This window comes from Protopterus annectens, chromosome 5.part0, assembly GCF_019279795.1.
Source record: "Protopterus annectens isolate FY-2018-M chromosome 5.part0, PAN1.0, whole genome shotgun sequence".
In the NCBI taxonomy this organism is placed as follows: Eukaryota; Metazoa; Chordata; order Ceratodontiformes; family Protopteridae; genus Protopterus; species Protopterus annectens.
Window position 1 is genome coordinate 688,910,277 of NC_056735.1, and position 23,585 is coordinate 688,933,861.

The following is a 23,585-nucleotide window of genomic DNA, read 5'->3' on the forward strand; positions in this document are numbered from 1 at the left end:
AGTAGGTTATTCTGTATAAGGTACTGCATTCGTTGCTTGTGTATGCATTTCTCCATTATTTTGGCTAGTGGGGAAATAATGGCAATGGGTCTATAGTTGGATAATTCTGTGGAACTTCCACCTTTATGGAGTGGGATGACATGGGATATTTCCAGAGGGAGTGGATAGCACCTTCAGATAAGGTTATATTGATCAGGATAGATATGGGGTATGCAATGGCCTCTGCAGCTCTTTGTGGGTACTCTGCAGGGAGGATGTCAGCAGGGAGGGTAGTAGGTTTTAGTTTTTTTATTAGTGTTTTGATAAAAGTTGTGGAAATGGGTTGGAAACTAAATTGGGGATGATTACTGGGTAGATTGGAGGTGGGGTTGAAATTTGTGGAGGTTAGTTGATTTCCTAGGGATTGGATTGTTTCAGTGAAAAAGTTATTATAGGCACCATCTATGGTCTCTGGGGAATTATGGGTGAGGTTTGCAGGGGTTGGGGTGGTAGAATGATCTGGATGAAGAAACTGATTTAAGCCTGGCCAGAACTTTTGAGGGTTGTTTTGATGCTTATTTAGGAGATTTTGGTAGTAGCGATTTTATGTAGTAGGATAGATTTTTTTTTTGTTTCATTCCTGAGTTGGCAATATTTTAAATGGTCAAGTGGGGCTTTAGTTGACCACCAGCTGGCCCAGGCTCTGTTTCTAGTTTTGATTTTTGACTTAGTATCATTTATGCGCCATGGCGCTGTGTTTGATTTTTATAGTGCGTGCTTGAGCATGCGAAACAAGGATACTTAGGAATTTAATGTTAAAATAAGCTATGGCCTCTTCTAATGATAGATGTTTTTAGTTTTGACCAGTCAACTGCATTTAATTCATTTAAGAAAGTAGGCATTGATCTTGCCAAAGCTTTTGATAACATTTCCCACTCACTAGGCTCGGCATCAACCCCTATATCACTAGGTGGGAACAGAGGCGCAAACACAGAGTAGATTGGACATAGTGCTGTCATACATTGAGACAGTTGCAGATGTCACTGAGTTTGTTGTAACATCCTTTATGATGAATATGACGTTGGTAATACCAATAGAAGTGAGTATTTACTGACTGCATTCCCCAGAGCCCACAACTGATATACCAAGAACACTAACTTTCTGGTGAACACACAAAACATGACAGGGAGACATGTGGCCAGTCTGTGGACAGTTTGCCAGTGGGGAGTTATGTCAGAAACATATCACTGTGAGTCATGACATCATACACTAAATGCATGTACACACAAACCCTGTCAAGCTATCAATCCACCATGTGTATAACAGCATTGATGACATAGAATCTGTTCACAAATCAGGGGCTATGTCTCCCATGTTGATTGGCTGTCTCCACATGTCCTGTCCTGTGACATATTTCCACTCACTGTATGTGAATCTGTAGGCCACCACCTCTGTAATGTCCCTCACACAGGCAAGGAAATAGGGCAAGGTCCACATTAAGGAATGTCCCATGTGTTGGAACTAGCAGCAGTGTCCAGGCCCACAACACAATACAATGTGGGTACCTACATAGTGGTATGGCCGTAGCAATACCTGACATCTGCACATCTGTACAGAGGACAGACAGAAAGTAGATAGCCAGCAGGATATGCATTAGGATGAATATACTGTAAGATACATGTCTGAAACTTAAAGGTATGCCATTACTACATGAAAGCAGTCCCCAATGACATGTCCAAAGAATATAGTAGTCTACAGTTAATATCAGCATATTGGATCAATATCCAATAGGAGATACATATAAACATACAGCTCAAACACATAGAGCATGATACTCAGTACTCAGAGTCCAGCTTTGCATGCAGGGGTGTATAGGTCCATTACTACAATCTGCAATCTACTCTTACTTGAAAAAGCACTGTTAAAAGTACTAACGTAATGATACCATATGTGTTAAACTACTTCTGTCAACCAGTGCACTGTAGCTGGTGTAACATGCAAGTGTGACTGCATATAACTTGGGATACTACCCATGTATAAAACAAATCGAAACAGAACAGATTGTGGTACTACTCATTAATACCCAGGTGTCCCATACAGTATACTCACACCCTTTGCTACTGTAATGACAGCACATAGAAACATATTATGTATAGGGAATTAAATGCACTTATTAAAGATGTCATTACCCTGCTATTTTATCAGACTGGAATCTGATCATTGGTTACCAAGGCTAAGCTATGCCTAGCAGGTGTAACCATTGCTTAAATGTAAATGCTAAGCAGATTTGCGCACTGATAAGCGAAGCCTACACGGTGTAAATGTCTATTCGTTTAACCATACATTAGCACTGCTTACCATTGGGCAAACCCATGCAAACCTGCTTAAAGCTGCTCAAAACTGCCTTAATCACTCTGTATCTAACAGTCCTTATTCTGCTTAACAAGAAAATAAACAGCCCTTTCAGGTCTTGAACCCAGAACCATGCACCCTATAACCTATGCAATTTGCTAGTAAGCCACCTCAGCTGCATTGTTTGAGGATGTTGTCTCAAACATACCCTTCTTTACAGCCAGTTTACAATAGGGAAGAGGCAAGTGTGCAATTAGGAAGGATTGGTATCTATAAAGATATATATATATATATATATATATATATATATATATATATATATATATATATAGCTGAATAGAAACATACATAGAGACAGAGAGAGAGAGATATGTAGGTAGATCCATATATGTGTACAACAATATATAGATATATTAACAATAAATACTGAGGTGTGCATACATATATATATATATATATATATATATATATAGCTTCAGTGGTGCAGCGGCAGCATTGTTGCCTCACAGCAAGAGGTTCTCCCATTCGATTCTTGGCTGGAGTGCAGGGAGTGCCTTCTGTGTGGAGTCTGCATGTCCTCCCCACGGTTCGGTGGGCATTTGAAAGACATGCGTAAATGGGCGTGCCTTCGCTGAATATATATAGATATATATATATATATATATATATATATATATATATATATAAAATGTATGTATACAAATATATATATATATATATATATATATATATATATATATAATGTATGTATACAAATATATATATATATATATATATATATATATATATATATATATATATATATGCAATGCATACATGTCTCAAAATGCCCATAATGATAGAACATCCACAACTGGGGCAGCATGCATGTATAGTTGAATACAAAAGCAGCCATGACACTCAAATCTGACCCCCCCCCCTCATAATCCAAATAAATGAGTGAACAGTACACTGCTACAAAATCATGATAGGCCATACACAATAGTCAGACATACAACAATCTCTTAGCAAAACAAATAAAATGTCTGAACATAGCAAAGAAAAATACAACCAGCCAGTAATTCACACATTTTTATTATACTCTGATGTGTTGGCCAAAGCCTTCAAGGAGTAAACACCACCAGAAATACATGCATTAATCCCAAAAAACAGTTAACACCTAATTACATCATTGAATACATAGCCTCCATTTACACTCATCATTCAGCTCTCTATGGGATAAAGTATTACAGTTAATATTAATACATTGATGCCTGTACATAACAATTGTCCTTTTATGAATGTATCACCACACTGAGGAAAAGGCATTTTCAGAAACAGTACCTTGAGACCCACTACTGTCCCCATGGTGTAATTTATTCAAATGTACAGCTATAGAACTAATATATTTCTTATCAGTAATATGTCTGACATGTTCTAACAGCCTAGTTTTAAAACATGTGTTACTGACCCCCACATAAAATATGTTACAATGCCATCCAAGAGCATTCCCTATACACCTACTTCTGGAATGTACAGACCCCAACATGTTTCCCAGCCATTCCCCTCAGCAGGAATTACAGCAGTAAATAATGATAGACCAGTGTACCTATCCACTTACTACTGTATGACACCTGGACAAAGCCTGACACAATTGGTGGACAAAAGCCCAAATACACAGCCATACATGAAATATTGCTGTTATGCACTGAGAAAGTTGCTGGTGTTACAGGGTTTGTTGTAACATATCTTTTCTGAGGGATATAAAGTCAGAAAAAAATGGATGTTACCATCTACATGATGCAATCACCAGAGTATGCTACTGATTTGCCAAGGACGAAACCTGCCTGGGGAACAGCCCATACATAACAGGCTAACCTGTGCCCATTATGTGGATGGTTCTACACTTGAGTGCAATGCAGAGACAGAACTTTTGTCAGACCAAAAGCCATGCAGACTTTGCATGTGCAAAAAAAACCCCTGTTAAACTAGCAGTATTCCCAACATATTACAGCAATACTCACATTCTGCTCCTAAGTCCTTAACCTTCCCCACCATTTAGTTAGCTTGTCTCCACAGGTCTTGTTGTAAGAGGTAGTAGCCCACACAACTCCAGGATGTCTTCCTTACAAGTAAGGGAAAGGGCCAATGCCCACAGGAAGTACTCATTTATAGGAGTGTGTTGCCATGACATTGGCTATTGGAAGAACAGCTGTTCTGCATGCAATTAGCAAGTGGGGAACCACAGTAGGTGCACAGGCCATCACCTGGTCATGAGCATCACCTACAAAAGCCATGCTGCCACCTGTTCCAACCAACTCTACACCTGTAGTGCATGGGGAGAGAGAGGGAAATAACAAATGAGACATAAAGTGGAAAAGCCACGAAAGAAAAAAGGTAAGTGGAACATGTAAGCAAGAAATTGAATATAGTACTTGGTCTGTAATAATGGGAAATATGATTTGGAGAAATATATGCCCCAACAAGACTTGCTGTACTAATGTCCTACTAAACAGCTGCTATGACCATAGCATCTGGTCCTCTCTTCAGTGGGAGATGTCACAGACATACCACTCAACTATACAGATCCTCACAGAATGTCCACATTTTACCATCATGTATTTTTGTCTGTTCCTCCTGAGATCTGTACTTTATTGGCAAATAGCTGAGGATTTAAGTCATCAGGTAATGGACAAACACTTAAGTTTAAGACACCACATTCTTAAGAATATTCACTGTAATGCTAAATGTATCATTCTATGAACTTCCTATGTCTGTAGCAGGTATATTTAAAGTCTGTCCCTATTTATCCCCCCCCCCCATTTTAGGCATTGTCCAGATGTGATGCTCTGAGAGGTTGTGAGGTGGGAACACAGCTCATGAGCCTGACCCACCTGTGAAAGAACAGTTCACATATGACAACTGCAGGGGTGTCTGTCAAACAGTTGTGACTGTGCCACTTCTAGGCCAGTTAATGGGATGTTTTCCATATCCATGTTACCTGTGATTATGAGTATGATGCATCTTTGCCTTGTAAAGCTAATACACCTATAGAGGGTGTGTACATAGTAGAGTACTGTTGTAGACGTGTGTTGAACTGCATGTGATATATTGAATTGATAGCATTCAACTGTACAGTGTTCTGCTGGACAATAAGCACATTTGTGACTGATATCTGTAGTCACATACACATATACCTGTGTTATGTCTGCCAAACCATTGGCAGGTCTGTGGGCAATGCATTGTAACATAATAGCCTACTTATGACTGTTGGACATCTTCCAGGTTATCACAGTGATGGCAAACCCTACTGTGCAATCAACATACTAATGTATGGTGCATTTATATTAATACAGTATCAATACTGATGTCCTCTTTGACACCCATTTATGTGTGCCACTGTCCAGACATACTGCTGTAACAGGATGAGAAGTATGATTGAGCAGCAAGACTGTGAATACAGCAAGACTGTGAATACAGTGTGCCATACTTACATTCAATAGAAATGTATACCAGGTATCCCCTGAGCACATGTATGGATGCATATGTTCAGCTGGAAGGCACAGAACTAATCACATGGGTTTCAAGCAGCCAAGTAAATAGGTTGTGCATGTTGCACATGTGTGCTATATCAGTGTCAGTGCATACCACAGGCATATATGTGTACAGCTACTAGTGGTTGCATTGCCCTGACACTGATGTGGGTACTGGAGTAGGCATGATTATCAGATATTAATCAGAGAAGTGTCCATCTGTGTTATGATCCTCTGTCCATGCTTACCACTGCCAGCTATATCAACACCTATATACAGTGGATATCACAAATGCACACAACCCTTTTGGAATGCCAGGTTTGTGTGCTGTATGACATACAGACCACAGAAGATCATTTCATAATGTTTCTCATCTTGAATGTGACCCCTAACCTGTCCAATTCCATTGCAATACAATCAAAGGTGTTTCTAGGAAGGTGAGCAACTATTGCCAAGTGAAGATGTGCCATGATGTTAGAGTCTAGACCAAGGTGGAGGAATGCTGTAACCATCTCAAGAGGTGCATACACAAGTTTAAGGGTGTGGACACTCATTCAACTGGCTTATTGTACTGAGTATTATTTCCATATGTTTTCACAAACCAGATTGTTATGTTTTCAATTGAATTGTACAGTCTATAGGTCACACTACAGGTGGGATTTGTTATGAAATGAGTTATTGTGGTGTCATGTTCCTATTGCACAAATACCAGGCAGTGTATCGGGGGTGTGTAGACTTTATATCCACTGTAGCTATATGGACACAGCAGTACCTGACCTGTATATCCAGCTTCCACCAAGGTAGAGTAATCCTCTTTGGTGGACAGCAGCAATACATAAACCACATAATAGGTTGCTACATTGGGTGTACAGGGACACATAGGTGCAGGCAACAACTTTGAAGCAAGTCCACCTATATCCGTGCAAGAAGATAACTTCACAGGTGACGTCCTGTAAGGCTGGCTATGACTATGAATCAGACATATCCACACCACCAAGGACAATTGCAACCGTGTCTCCACATATGTTGTAAGCCTCAGATGAAACCACACAATTCACCCAGTACTGGGGGTAAAGAACACCTCATACACACATGCTGTGGATATAGGCAACCTGCATCACATAGTTTAGGTGGGAACATCGCCACCCCAGTCATACATGGAGATATGCAAATCAACCACACTTCTCCCCACAGCAATGGTGAGCATGTACATATTGCCTACTGATGGCAACAACAGCATATCTCCATGGGGCATACTAACATCAATGTCTGCCTCCTACATGAACTCAGGCATGAGCTCAGAGCTCCATCACACACCACAGTCAAATACAGACCTGCCACCATACACACACCATCCACATGGAAGATGACCACTGTCAACCGTCTACACAGAAATGAATGGAGGATAGAGGATTATACAATCAAGTGACCAACATTTTGGGGATAAGATAGCGCTAGGTCAGGTGAGTAATGCAAGATGCTATAGCCATGATAGCTTGGAGGTTTCCAGGGTAGTGGATTTTTTGCAAGTAATATCCACTGTTAATGTGCATTTTGACGATCGTATAAGGTCCTGTGAACTTTTCCTGTTCATGTCTTCCTGGTAACATGCAGAGTGCTCGCCTACCAGCCTTCTCTATTGGGGGAACAGACATCATCACCCAGGATGTGATTGGACATTATGCCCTGTCATGTGGACAGAGAGCAGAAGATGTGGGGGAGAGGACTGCCCTGTGGAACAGTGTGGTTCATAGGGTAAATGATGCCGGACTGAACAGCAGAACTTACGTGCATGTGCATCATCGGGCCACCAACCTCAAATGTCAGGCCCATCAATGGGCTGCTGCTGTAGCAAGGGTTCGGCTAGGCACAGGTGGAGGCCCAGCCATCCAGCCCCCATTGACACCCACCGAGGAGCTTCTCACCACACTTGGCCCACACGCTGAATGCACAGGCCATGATGCTGAGAGAAGCATTGTGGAGGTGCGTTGCACACACACACACACACACACACACACACACACACACACACACACACACACACACACACACACACACACTGGAAGAGGAGCGTGCAGGTAAGGGCCCAGTGGGGATTAGTACACTAATGTTTCAGACATACATGTATCTGTATTGTATCTACATGCATGTGTCAGGTCCAATTGCAGTTGGGAATGGGGTTTTCTAATGCACAGAGGTGCACATCTATGGTGAGGACAGGACATTGTGTATTATTCTGGTTAGTACTGTAGATGTGCAGACATGCTGTATCTGTCCTGTACAAAGGCCACATGTGCATCTGCTGACAATAACACCCTCACACAACTACTTAGGACTCTCTGTTCTGCACATGGGACAGCAGTCTGAAGCTGGTAAGTATGACATTGTTCTGTTGTTGCCTGGCAATACCCCAGGCATGTGAAGTATATGTAAGTTACCATGCACACAACCATCAGTAATAGATATATTGCTTTATGTAATAGCTATATTGCTTGTTGTGCATGTTCTTTTGTGCTCAGGTTAACTGTATTGCATCACAGTGGTCACCACTGGGGACTATCTGACATGAACTCAACATTCCTGTAGCATACCTCACAACTTGTCAGTACTAAGACATCTGGACAGATGCCAGCAAATTGTGCTGGACAAACGGCCTAAGGTAAAGTCATGCGTGACACATCACTGGCATACAGTGGATATTAAATTATGTACACACCCCTCTTAAGATGCTACGTGTTACTGTTACATACTAATTAAGACCACAATATGACAGTCCACACCTCCTCCAGCCTTTAATGTGACCCATAACAAGTACAGTTCACTTGTAAAACAAAGCATCTGGACTTGCACCTATAAGGCTGGTCAACTGTGAGGGTGGCAGGTGTCCTATCAGCATGATGTTTCAGTCAGGTATGATACCTCATGCTGCCATGTGTGTCAGTACACTCACTGTGGCCTATTTGGCTATAATATCACATACATGGGCATTGTTAAGGCACACAGACCACTTCCGACCACATCTAGGATTCAAACATACGGATTTTCCAGACACATCTGTGCAGAGGACTGTACAATGGTTTAACCTGCTGCATGTGAGGCAGATGCTGTTACCACACTATATAAAGTAGTGGCAGCAGGAGGTGGTCACCAGCCGTGTATGTTATACACATCAAAATGGTATAAGCCACACGTGGTATGATCCTCACACACACGCAAACAGTTACCAGCATTAGAACTCCTGCCTATCTCAGTATTCCTACTTTAGTGCTATGCAGTTATCAGATGGGCTACAGAGCTTATACTCTTCCACTTCTTCCAAAGATACCTCTAAGGTGGATGACATCAACACATCTACTAAATTGGAGTGAAGGGAAGTGTAAAGGGTAGTATACAGGTCAAAATAGTAAGAGCTAGACAGTACATGATTCACACACACTTGCCAGTATGGGGTTTAGACCTCCTGCCTATCTAGGCATGTCTACTAGACTGTTACCCAGTTACTGCACATGCTACAGAGCTTTCTGAACTTTCACATGTCCAAAGCTGCTGATAACTGCTCAGCTGTGCTAAAGTATTACAGGTAGCAGACAGTCTGCCTTCTGCTCCATCCATACATCATGTTAGTTATTTCTGTCTTGCACTTCAGCTAGCATTATAGCTTGGCACTTCACCAGATTTTTGTATCAAGAAGTGTGGCACACCTGGCAGCCATCAGCATTACTCGTTCATCACAGATGTAGCCCCAATACTTACTAGTTATGTCCACCCCTCCTGGCATGTTTGAAGGGAAGTTATCTGTGCTTTCACCCATTAATCTGGTACACTTGCCCATTCTGGGGCACTGTTGCAACTGCCTCATGTACACAGACAACCCTCCCCTCTAAACTCCAAACACTCAGACCTGTGAGGGTTACCCATATATCACACAATGTGGACATATGCACTCTCCAAAGACTGGACTAGCAGGGCAAGAGGATAAGATCAACACCATGTGGAACACGTAGCTCACCATGGCACCCACTTTGACAGCCATGACATACAGTGAAAAAGCCACACATCCACCTTCTCAGAGGCACTCAATGGACAATTACCCAAACAACACAGACCAGCAAGGCAGACACCCACTCAGACACCATGACATGGCACATGCCAAGGGACACATATTTAACTTACACAGTATGCCCCCATCCTAAGCTCCTAAGGCTAGCCACCTTGCACAATACAGTGACTATGGGTAATTCAATACTGAGGCACACACATCTCACTCACAGGTAACAGCCAAATATGTATCACATGCCAGCATCTAACACATGCCAAAGACAGTCATGTCACTCCACACAACTACGTGTATCACTCCATTTCCATGTGGGTGTGAATGACTTGGGACACACCTCCCTGGACTACATGACAGGAGACATGGTTGAACTCTCTGAGTATGTGGTCCAGGCAAGTGTGACAGTAGCCCTGGGTGTTGTACCGCTGTCACCCAGAATGATGCTGCGATACTATCAACAGATGATTGACTGCAACATTGGCTTATGCATTATGTGTCATTCTCGGGAATCCAGAACCTCTCTGCTTGGGATGATATAAATGACAAAACCCAATGACTTGCCATGGATGTCCTACATCTGTCACCACTGAGTTGCCAGGTACTGGCTAAGTGTCTTGCCACCCCCTATGGTGCCTTATTAGGCAGTGTTCCTAATGTTATTATCACCATAACAGCTACACATGTATGCAGGGTCATGCTGCTCAACAGTGGACATCTAACTGTCAGGATGCAGTCACTCATAGCATTTGTGGAGTGGAGGACACATGTCTGCTGTGACGGAGAGGTGGTTCACAGCAGCAGACAGCAGACCTGCAGTATCAGGCTATGACACATTCCACAGCTGTCAGCCCCCAAACATGGACCACACCACACCTCCACAGGTGGTGGTGTCTTCATATTCATTATGGATAGGAAAACCTACAGACAGAAATCACATCATAATGCATTGGAGATACTTCTGGTACAACTGCCTTGGGGTAATGGTGTTATCCAGACAATGTTCTGGTTTGGACACACCTCCATTTGTTAATAACCACAGCCACAGAGAATGGTGCATGTTCTGGTTTGGACACACCTCTGATTGCTAATAACCACAGCCACAGGGGATATTCATCAACCAAACACACTGGGATTACTATTCACACACACACACACACACACACACACACACACACACACACACATACACACACACACACACACACACACACACACACACACACACACGCACACACTTGCCAGTACTGAGCTCCATAGGTTCATTGCTTCATAGATGTGTAGTAGGTGAATGGGCCTGAAGACTCTACAAGGCTATCCCAAGGGCCACATGACAATAGTCCCTAGTGTGGCTCAGGGGTATAGTCACTGGAGTGGTCCCTGGGGTGGGTATTGTATTCCCCATCCACTCATCCAGGTTTCTATTGTGGGTTGCCAGTGATGTGCACTACTTCCCATGTATGTGATCTATATTCCATAGCATGGACAGTGTCTGGATTGAGCACATGTCCCACATGTATGTTCTTTGACTTGTGAAAGTGTGCCTGAGGTCTCTGGGGCATGTTGTGTGGACAGATTGGTATCTTCTGATGTAGCATTCCTGACGTCATTTGGTGAGACCTGGCTATATAACTGAGGTCATGATTGCACCTACATTGACAGTATGATATGGGTATTCAGTGGAGTTAGTGGCATCTGTCCATACACGGCATGTGTATAAGGCATGGTATTCCCTTTGTGGGGTATGTTTGTAGACTCTACAGTTGTTGCAGTTGTCCAGTGGGGAACATGGCAAAAGAGCCACTCTACACATTTATTGGGCTACTGAGGGGCTGGAACAGGGTGTTATGTCCTTTTACTTGCTGGATAACACACAGTCAGGAGATGTAACACATCAAAGTAATTTCTGATGTCAGTGACACTGTTGTGGTCAACAGGCATGTAGTCCACTGCTATCACCCCATGGGCACTATCTGTGAGGCAATATGCAGGGGAACTGCCAATATAGTCATTGTTGCCTAGCCAAGTATGTTTGTGTATGATACATGGGTGGACAGTGGTCTCTGAGTAATAGAAGCATTGCCTATATTGTTCAGTGATCTATACTATCACATTTAGGGCTGTGTATTGTCTACACCAACCTCTCCAGTGTTTGACATCTGTTGGCCGTGTAATGTGGACATTGTGACATATACTAGGCCCTCAACATAATAATTTCGCAACCCCCCCCCCATGGATCCTGTTATTACACAATCACACCAACCCCCATACAGGGCACTGATGACACACACTTGCGAGTACAGAGATTCAACCCCCTACCTAACTATGTATTGCTACTACAGTGTTCCACATTTATCACGTGTGCCACGGAGCTTATTTGATGGTTTTTGTCCCAAGGTACTTCTAAAGTGAGGAACATCACCGGCCCTTGTAAATACTGGAATTGGGTGATGTAGTGGGTGAGAGATTCCAAAAGGTATTTTACCCTACACACACATTTACATTTTCCAGGGATGAGGTTCAAACCTCTATGTAACAATCTTTTGGGATCATTATGTTACACATTTATCACATGCACCACTGACCTTACATGGTTTAGAGCTGGAAACAGGTACTTCTAAGGTGGATGATATACGCAGGACTGCTAAAGTCAGGCACTGAGATGTGTACTGGGTGTAAATGGGGCCAAAATATTTGAGTTACAGACATACATATGCACACACACACACACTTGCAAGAGATGGGATTCAAACCCATACCTATGTAGTTATTACTACTACATTGTTCCACATTTATCGCATGCACCATGAAGCATACATGTTAGAGTGCTGTACCAAGGTATTTTTGAAGGTGAGTGACATCAGCAGCAGTGGTAAAGGAGGAGTAAGGGAAGTGTTGTAAGTGTGAATGACCACAAAATCAGGTCTCTACAAGGATACACACACTCTCTCACACAAACACATTTATACAGTTGCCGGGATCAGGATTGCAACTTCTACCTAACGAGTTTGTTACACTATAGTATTATACAGTTATCACAAGTGCCACAGAGCTTATATATTGGAGAGTTGTCCAAAGGTATCTTTCAAGGTGAGTGACATCAGCAGCAGTGCCAAAGGAGGAGTATGGGAGATTTAGTGAGTGTGAATGGCCTCAACCACATTCATCTAGAAACACACACACACACACACTCACACACAACTTCACATTTGACAGGACTGAGATCACAACTGCTACAAGGATACCTATCTGTACTGTAGTGTTACACAGTTATCAGATGCACTACTGACACTATAATGCTGAAGGCTAACTAAAGGTATTTCTACAGTGAATGACATCAGTACATCATGTGATATAGGCCAATGGAATGTGTAGTGGGTGGGACAGGCCTCATAATGGTGTTCTCTCTGTCGCTGTCTGTCTTTCTCTTCTCTATGTCTCTGTGTGTGCATGTTTGACATATTATAATGTGTTTCCCTTAGATATCTGTGTGTATTCCTATTCAATGTGTGTGTGCGTGTGTCAATGGTGTACAATTTGGTGAGTGTGCCCAGATAGCTGCAAATGGCCAATAACTGTAGTCCACTGTTTTGTGAGACATGGGCTTTGTGTAGGAGCGTGCTCAGTATGACCTTCTATATTGCGTATGTGTATCCATTCCAGGGAGGGTTGGACTCCAGTTCAGGGTTTTGTGTGCTACAGCTACACCTAGCAAACTGTTTCTGCAGGATATCTGTAGATAGGTTGCCAATATGGAGACACAATGGGCTTAACATACTGGGGATACTGTAACTATTGCTATCTGTGCTGCTTGTGTGACAAGTTTGGCTGTAGCATATATATTCTGACATATGTTTTACACTGTGATGTGTCATGTCATCGACTACTGATGGTTATCATTCTTTGCTCACAGTTATTTACCGGGAAATATGAGATGAATGCTGCTGAGACCAATATTCTAAGGCATATAGACTACACATTCTGGGACACACCTGCCATTGTGGAGGGGTAGCTACAGACAGTAGACTGCTGGTTCTGAATAAATAGTGCAGCACCTTGTTAGTGTGCTGGTTGGGGTTACCCTCTTTGTGCTTTTCTCAACTTCAAGGAATGGCCATATACTGCTGGGGCCATACCTCAACTGTACAGATACACCCAGGTTATCCAAAGGCAGGACTCATATACCTGGTCAGTTTACCTTCACATTGTGGTTTACAAGCAGTTTTGTGGCTATTCGTTCATGGGTTTGCAGTCAGAAATAGTATGGGTGGAAATTAGAGTTTCAGACTTCACACACTCCATGACATCCATGCTTCTACACCCCCCTCTGTTATTCTCTCCTCCACCTAACATTATGTAAGCTATATCTCAGAGGTGTCCCTATAGTTGGGCCTTTATCCCAGTAGTATTTATGGCCTGATCCACAGCCCTTGCAGTAGGACATGGGGAGGCATGCTACTGACATTTGTCAACATGGCCTTGCATTTGTTTTCTGTTTACTGTTAGGTTGTTAGTTGGGACCCACTGACATTCCATACATTGGCACTATGGGTGAGGCATGGCCCTTCACCAGAGGACTGTAGGCCATTTGAGAGTGCTGCAGGCCATCTGTTACTGCACTTCTACATGGGATTGTGGGGGGTGGGGGTTGCACACCTGGAGACTTTAACATTTGAAATGACTTTACTGGTATTTCATTTACTCTGTTGGCTTCCATTTCATATTGTATTGTGACCTATCATGCAGACAGGAGGCATATCAGTAGATTATGCATGTTAGATCTTAATACCATATATTTCGGTTTCAGACTTCTTACCCTTCAGAAATGGAATGCAACTGGCATACCTGTTGTAGTATGTCTGTGTAGGTCTGATGGGGGGCTGTTCAACATTGCTATAATTTGGGGGCCTTAGCCCAGCCTTTCTTCATAGTCATCTACACCTGTACCACTGGGTGAGGCTGGTGGTGGATATGTGACCCTCATTGACCTCCATGTGTGTGACCTATTGACACCCACAGTTGTTTGGGCCATCACATGTACTACAGTGGGGGATGTCACCTTGTGTAGTGCTGCCTAGTATGTTGACACCAGTATTTGTTATGAATTTCCTGCTGTCCCATATAGCTGTCTGCTGCTATCACATTCAGCCACCCAATTCCCTTGCATGCTTACATCCATATCATACATAAAAGTATGAGAACATACTACTCCATTCAGTAATTGATAGGTTAGAGTGATTTACCTTGTTGCTAGGCCAGTATTGGGGACAGTGGTAGAGGGCTGACTATGTTCGATGCACATAGTACACTCCCTGTACATGGTAAGTCTCAGGTAGTGTCATGTTTGGCATCCCTTTTACTCTCTGTGCGAGTCAGAGAGCAGTATCAGTCCCTGGGTCCCTACAGTGTCAATGTGTGTGCTATGCGTTGCCTCTTTGCCAAGGCCTGGGGATACTGTGCACACCTCCTTCTGCCTACAGGGGGCAGGCTCAGGATGTTCCTCCTCCGAGTCCCTCTGTGCCTGTGCTGGTCTTGACAATGGTGGGGGGCTGTGTGGCCCTGCCCTATGCTGTTCCTGCTGCAGCTGCTTCTGCAGGATCATATTGTGTAGCATGGCACATACTATGAACATTTGTGTACATGTAGCTGGAAATTACTGCAAGGCTTTACCGGATATGTCAAGGCAGCGGAACCGTGACTTGAGCATCCCAAACACATGCTCTACAATGATCCTGGTTTGTGCATGTGCCTCATTATAGTGTTCTTGTTTGGGTGTGTGTGCATTTCTGATGGGTGTCATCAGCCATGGCTAGCCAGCATCCCCCACTAGATGGTCATATGGGATGTCCCCCCTGGCAAACACCTGATACAGCTGTGAGCAATGCCAGATGTGGGAGTCATGATAGCTTCCAGGGCTGCCAGCACACACATTCATAATAATGCCCTGAGCATCACACATGACCTGGCAGTTGATGGAGGGGAAGCCCTTGCGGTTTATGTAGACCCTGCCATGCTCACTGGGTGGTGCTTTGATGTGGATGTATGTGCAGTCTATAGCACCAACTACTTCAGGGTATTCTGCTATATGGTGGAAGAGATGGATATGTGTGGTCAGCTCCTCATGGGCAGTGGGGGAATATATATGCTCATTGGCATGTTGTGTCTTGGTGAGACCCCCATGATATCCCCAGTTGATCTTTGGAAGGTACCTGTGGCTAGCATTCTTAAGCCTAGACATACCTTGGTATCCACAAGGATGGGTTCCCTCTATTAGTTCTGTGTGTAAAGCGTGTCTGACACAGCTCAATGATTTGCTGTAGAATGTCCCTGTCCACCCTATAGCACTCTACTATCTCCAGCTCATGTAGGCCTTGGTAGATTACCCTGGGTCTGTACACTCTTCTCCACCTCCTCACTGTGGGTCATTTGTCAGCATTCTTTTCCTCACCACCCTCAATTTCTAGCACATATTGATGGAGTAAAGCAGCAGCAGCTTCTAACATATTTTGTTATTTTTGCCAGTTAAAAATCCCCCATCTGTGTACACCGGTGATGTAGAGTTTGTGGGAAAAAACAGTCTGTAGGGTGTTTGCATACTTTATATTAATGTGCTGGGCTGCTGTATGTGTAATTGGCTGATTCTGATGCATTCCAGCTGCCAGCTATGCTAGTCCTCCTTGATTGCCTTCCTACTGCTGTTTCCCCTTAACACTTCCTCCCTATTTATGCCCTGAGGTGCGCCTCGCATACCTGGTGCTCAAATGTATACAGTTCTGCTATTTCCTTTTAGCTAATGTAAGCTCTTTTAAGCAGAAATGGCCATCCATGGACACGAACACGCTCTGCATTTCATGAAATAAGACATTACAGCCTCAGACACACCCCCTTCCTTAGCTGTGCTTAACTAAGGGCAAACACGGGCCACAGAGCTCCAGTGAGCTTACACTAAGCATGACACACCCCCTTATGAAGTCATTCAGCTCTTATACTTGCACTGTTGTATTGCTGCACCTACATGGTTAGGTGCAAGCTGACTCTTGGAGGAAATCTGTGATTCAGTATAACTCCCCTCATTTGCATACCCCAGTATGTACATCCTTAGTTACTGCACTTAGACGGACCCTTTCCCCTTGACAACCAGTGCTCCCTCGTATTGTTTACATTCTGCATGCCACTGACTATAAAGGCAAAATGCAGACTTATCTTAAAATTGACTTTTCTCACATTTTTTTTGATTTTCGGCACAATCCCATTTGTGCCCTGCTGCCCTGAACATAACAGCCGTGATTGGACAAAAAAAAACTTCATTTAAAAAAAATAAACATTTATGAATGCCAATGGCCTTATATTTGGCTATTGGCATGTGTGTTTGGCTGTAATACATGCTTTCCACGAGCTGTCCTGCCTCCATTTGCTCAGATGCAGAAATGTATTCAGTTACTAACTGAATACATTTCTGCTCTGACACTGTTCCTGCATGGAGTCTGGCCAACTTTGTGGATCACAAAATCACCTCATTTGCATGTTTTTTTAACAGCAAATGAGATGATTTGCATCTTGCATGGCTTTCTGTGCAGGAATAGTGTAAGGCCGCTCATGCACGTGAAAACAGCAATTTCCTGGATTGCTTGGCGGCCATTTTCCATGCAGAAGCTCTTACACTGTTCCTGCATGGAATATAGCCCTTTGTGAATCTGGGGCAGGTCTTTCATTTGGTTAGGCATTTCACAGATGCTTTGTTTAATGTAAATTAGTTTTTTATTTTAAGCAATTTCATTGACCTGTCTGTCTGGTTAGGCATTTCCTAATGCTTTGTATTTTAGTAAATTAAGTCTATTTTTGAGCTTTTCAACTGGATGCTTTAAACAGTCAGGTGATCTTATTTTTCATTTCAGGAGTGTTTTCATTTTAAATCACTTATCTGAAATGTTACAATAATTTTGTTGGAATGAAACTACTCATCGTTTCAGTGTACTTATCGTTTATGTTCCTGATAAGATTAATGTGTTTTGTGTACTCTCCAGATGTAAATGACTTATTTTTTCATATTTACACTGGCCTCACATTATTCATCCTGAAAATGAAAAAGAAATTTTCAGTGTAACAGGTACAACATTTTATTTCATATGGAAAAACGTATGCATGTTTATAAACTTATATTGCACAACACCCATGTAATGAGTCACATAAAAAGGAGCAGCAATCACGTCATTACTTCACATAGAAAAACAACCAGGTTATAAACACGCATATGGTAATACAGCCTGTGACAACCATCACTGCTGCCAATATGAGATGGGCACTGATATGTGTCATCCCCATGCTGGACCAGTCATCAAGGTGCATGAATCCTCACCAGTGACACTGGAGAGGGACATGCACTTGGAATACAAATGGATACACTCAGTACTTCCAGAATCAGAACTATCTACATCAAGTATAATTTCCGTTAAGAGCACACAGGGAGCACACTCAGCCCAGGGTTTAGATGTCATTATGTCTGTCTCCCTCCAGATCCCCAATAAGAATCCCCAGTGGTACAGCTGTATAGTTAGGTCCTCAACCAAATGTCCAAGCCAAGTCCTCCAGCATCATCTCTGTAAACCCAGTGCTTCATACACGCACACACACATACACACACACACACACACACACACACACACACACACACACACACACACACACACACACACACACACACAAAGATAATTAATTTTCACACACATACCTGAGAAAGGCTGACACAGATTTACTTGCTGTGCCTCATTCTGCCCAGAGTATTGGGTAGTTATTACTGTCACCAGACACTTCACAATCAGCTACTTTAAGGCCCTTAACAAAGGGTGTCCAATTATACTGTGTAATATTAATACTAATACAAATATTAGTAGTTCACCAAGATGGCTAGGCCTTCTGGAGAAGGCCCACACAGTGTCACCAAATAAATATAAGTACTCTCAATGGTTAATACTTTCTAAAAAGGACCAGCCACAATGAAAACTTTAGATATATTTAATAATAAACAATAAAAACAAGAAAATACTAAATATATATCCACAGTAAACCACAGAGTTCAAATCACAGAAGATATTGAAAACAACATTGATGGACAGACTTATACAAATAAAGAACAATAATCTCTACACTAAGCTTCACTATATTCCTGACTGAATCTAAGAGAATTAACTGCTCCCTAATAACTTACTTGAACAAGGCGAGATGAAATACATGAGCAGTCTTTCTAGTCAGGTTCCCAAACAAAATACTTTATATTCCAAAATGACTCCCTATAAAATATAATATCCAAGATGACTTGCAGAATGACCTCATCTGGTCACCTGACTCTAGGTTCCCACAAAAATGTCCTTTTGAAGTTTGAGACAGGACTTTAGCAGACTGCTACAATACACATTTAAAGCTTTTATGGCAGTACCTTGGAGGCCTCCCCTCTTTTCAGTGAGCTAATTAACAAAGGCTCTGCCACAGACCCAGCATCTCTGGTCTTACTCAACACTGTAGGGTGTCTTTTAATAATTTAGCAGTTCACATACATTTCCCTTATTTTTCTTAAAATAAACCATCTGGTTAACCTTTGCTCTGCCAGTGTCCTCTATTAAAACATATACATTTAATTCAGTTACCATAATACATGCACATTTTCTTCATTTCAGCAGGATGTACTGTTGATATAACATTTTAACACAATTAACACAAGCAAAGTTCACAAATACATTTTCAGCTCAAGCATCTGTACAGATCAGTTTGATATACTAATTACCAAAGCCACATCTGAGGTAAAAATAGCTTCCCAGGCCAAGGAGAACACAACACATTTTTCAGCTATGTCAGCAACCTCCAAGGCAATACACAGCAAAGTTCTGAACTAATTGTAAATTAAGGCATCTATACTGAGCCAGAAGATATATAACATCTACTAGATGGCAAATTTTGTTCCAGCTTTACCCTCACCCCAGACTCCACTCTGGAAATAACCTCAAACATAACTCCACCAACTGTCACAAGGGAACAGATCCTCAATGCACTTTCATAAGCCAAGAACAGTGTATCCAATGGGCCCCCATAATATCCCAAATTGCATCCTTAATAGCATGAAACACAATCTATCAGGAACTAGAATCACTGTTTATCCACAGCTTTCAGACAGGCTTCATGCCAAGAGAATGGAGGACTCCAAGTGTCATCTCTCTGCACAAGGGCAGACCACCTATGGACCCAGGTAACTACAGATCCTTAAGTCTGACTAGTCTCATCTGGAAACCCCTGGAAAGAATTATCATGGAGATGATAAACAATGACATAGAAAACCTTCAGACACTTGATCCAACCCAGTTTGGTTTTGTGAAGGGCAGATGATGGCTACTCAACCTGATGGATTTCTTTGAGAAGATTGCCAATGCAATAAATGAGGACAAAATGGTGCATACTGCCCACCCTGACCTGGCCAAAGCATCTGTTACAACCCCCCACTAAGACATTGTAGACAAATTTACAAAATTAGGCATAAACCACGTCACCTTTTGGAAAGCTGGTTCATAAGACCCAAGAAGTTGGGATATGGGAGCATACCACCACAAAAAGGCTAGTCACTAGTGGAGTCCCTCAAGACTAAGTACTGGGGTGTTCCTTTTTGGCATTTGCTTCTCTGAAGTCAAGGCCAATGTCAAGGGACACTGGCTGGCCAAGTTTGGAGATGATTGCAAACTCAGCACCTTGATGGTCCTGCACTACCCTGTTACATCCCTGGAAATCTCAGGCCAATAAAAGTTCTGTATAATGCATCTCTTGGTATGCTTTATGGCCATATGACCTGCAAAGGGAATGTCATGGACTTTGGCTAGAAGTGCCAGACAGTAGGCTCTGGGAACTGCCAACTGCTGTATTCTCTCACCCTCTCATACCTCTCAACCTCTTAGAGCAAGAAATCTAGATAAGGCCATAAATAAAAGTGGGACAAAGGCTGAAAATAGGGACAGTTTTTAAATATTGCTCTTACAGACTTAGAAAGTTAATAGAATAGCAGGTTTTACATTAGCAAGGATTTTGTGAATGGAATGAAGTCTGAAATTCAAATGTCTGTCTTTATTTTTTAACTTTAATCTTTAATGACTTGCAGAAAAATAAGATTTTTTGAAAAATGAACCAAAAATATGAGGCAAAAATCTGGACCTTCTGCGAAAATCTGTACAGTTGAGAGGTATGCACCCTCTAGCTCTCCCTCAGGGTTCCACTCTCTATACAGTAACTCTTTGTCCCAGTATACAGATTCCCCCTTTCCTTGAGAATCAGGCACCTTCCTGATTACTTCCTTCAAGCCTTGTAATGTAGGGTCTGAGAGCTGAGCCTGTCTCAACTCCCTATTTATAAACCTTCTCAGCTTCCCTTCCACAGGATGTCTGGTATCCTCTCACAGAGGTGCCTGACTGTTAGCCTAGGTACTGCTACTCACATCTGCCCTTGCAGTCGCTCTGTCCAAGGGAACATCAGTACCCACAAGCAGCTGTCTCACTGCTACAGGGTAGCTCCCTCTCTGAACTGACCACCTCACCAGTCCTGGCTTCAAGTGTGCAGTCTGTCTGGGTCCCACCTAGGCTGCCAGACCCACATACCTGTCTCCAAGCCTGACTTCATGGGACTACATGCACACAAGGGACTTCATTATCAAAATCATTCCCTGTCAGGACATCTGCAGGGATATCATCAAACTCACCTACTTGCTTGCTTCCTTTTCTGCCCTCTCAGTCAAGGTGAACCTTAGCCAAAGGTATTTGGAATGGGGCCCTCCTTAAGTTCTGACTAGAGTAGACTGCCCAAGAAAGTAGTGCTCCTCTTTAACCAGTGCAGGCTTCACAATGGTTAGGTCAGAGGCTGTGTCTCTCTTAGCAGTGGCCAGTGTCCCATCTACTAAGTTAGGATATAACCTCTTTTGGAAGTTTTGTACCCTTGTTGTCTCCAGACAACTTACTGTTGGCATTATGTCATTTCCACATACTGGCTCCCTCACCTTTTGTTCTCCACCTTGCCTCTGTGGACATTTACATGCTACATGCTACATGCCCCCACTGGTTACATTTTAAAACATTTAACCCTTAATCTTGGCTGTGTACCTGAACTAGTGGCTTCCCCTGTCACTGGTGGACTCTGTTGGGGTGGTTTCGACTGTCCACCATGGGTTCCCTTAGTCCCATGTGCAGCACTGGGTATATCCCTTTCCTGTGCAGTGGTGACCTGCTTGCTAGGTATGTCTCCATTTTTCCACAACATGTCTGTGGTGTTACATTCTCTATCTGCCAACTAGATTCTCATGTCCTCAGGCAAAGTGCTAAGGGCTTGTTCCCCCACCAAAAGGTCTGCCAGCCCTTCACAAATGGTGACCTGACACCCACTCACACATCTATGAAAATAAGTGCTTAACTCAGCAATATATTCACACACCCACACTTTCATCTGCCTTGCATCTATGCTCATGAACCATTTTTCTATAAGCTTTAGGTGTTAACTTAAAACACTCTAATAAACAATTCTTTACTGTATTATAATTTAAGCAATCAGCATCAGGCAATTTAGAAACAGCAGTTCCAACTTTACCATGGAGTAAGGGGATCACGAACAGTACGCAGAGCCCTTGGCCAACATTATACTGCTTGCATACCCTTTCAAATGTATGAATAAAACTATCAAAATTATCACCCTCTGTAAATTGTGGAAGAAACTGACTGGCCTTTATTGCTTCTGGGGTTCAGTTATTCCCTTCCCCATTATCTCCATGACCCTGGCAAAGAGTAAGCATCTCCTTTTCATGTTGCCTCTGCCTCTCATTTTCTTCAGCTTCCAGGTGTCTCAATCTCTCATATTCTTCAGCCTCCCAATGCCGCAGTCACTCTGCTGATTCTGTTTCCAAATGCTTGGCCTCCAGTTCCAGTCTCTTTAACTCCAGTTGGATTTTTAAGTCCATTGAGGCAAAATTGAACTGTCCATTTTCTGAGAGTTGTACATCCCCAAGGCCAGTCGGGTTGTCCTCCTGGTTGCTGGTCTGTGATGCAGCTGTGGTTAAGGCTGCAATAATTTCTGCTTTCATTGGCATGCACCAATCCTTTGACTTGGCGCATTTCAGCCAACTGGCTCCTTGTCAGCTTACCATAGTCCTGTGCTGATATCCTTGTCTGCTCCCTCGACTAACTAAGCTAAGAAAAAAATAAATAAAACTATTGTGATATGAAACTCTGAATTTCCACCATATGGCTGCTTGAGAGTACAAACACTTTCTTTAGTGACCACTGTTTACAGGCTACAAGAGTTCAATATCCACACCACTGAATCCCAATATGTGGATATCCCACCATTCCTCACCAGTTGTGATGTGGATATCCCATCACTGCTCTCCAGTTGAGATGACCCACCACTGCCAACCAGTAATCAAGGAGATCCAATCCTCACCACTGTCAACAGCAGGGAACATTCATTGGGAGGATGACAAGTACACACAAGTATTTCCAGATGCAGCTCTCTGTATCAAGTGCAATTTCCTTTAAATGCACACATAGATGACAGTCAGTCTGGGGCTGGTTTCTTCCTCTTCCTCCAGATACCCAGTAATGCTCTCCACTGGCACAGCTATAAAACTGAGATCTCATCTGAGAGACCTCCAGCCCTCTCTCTGTCCAACCAGTGCT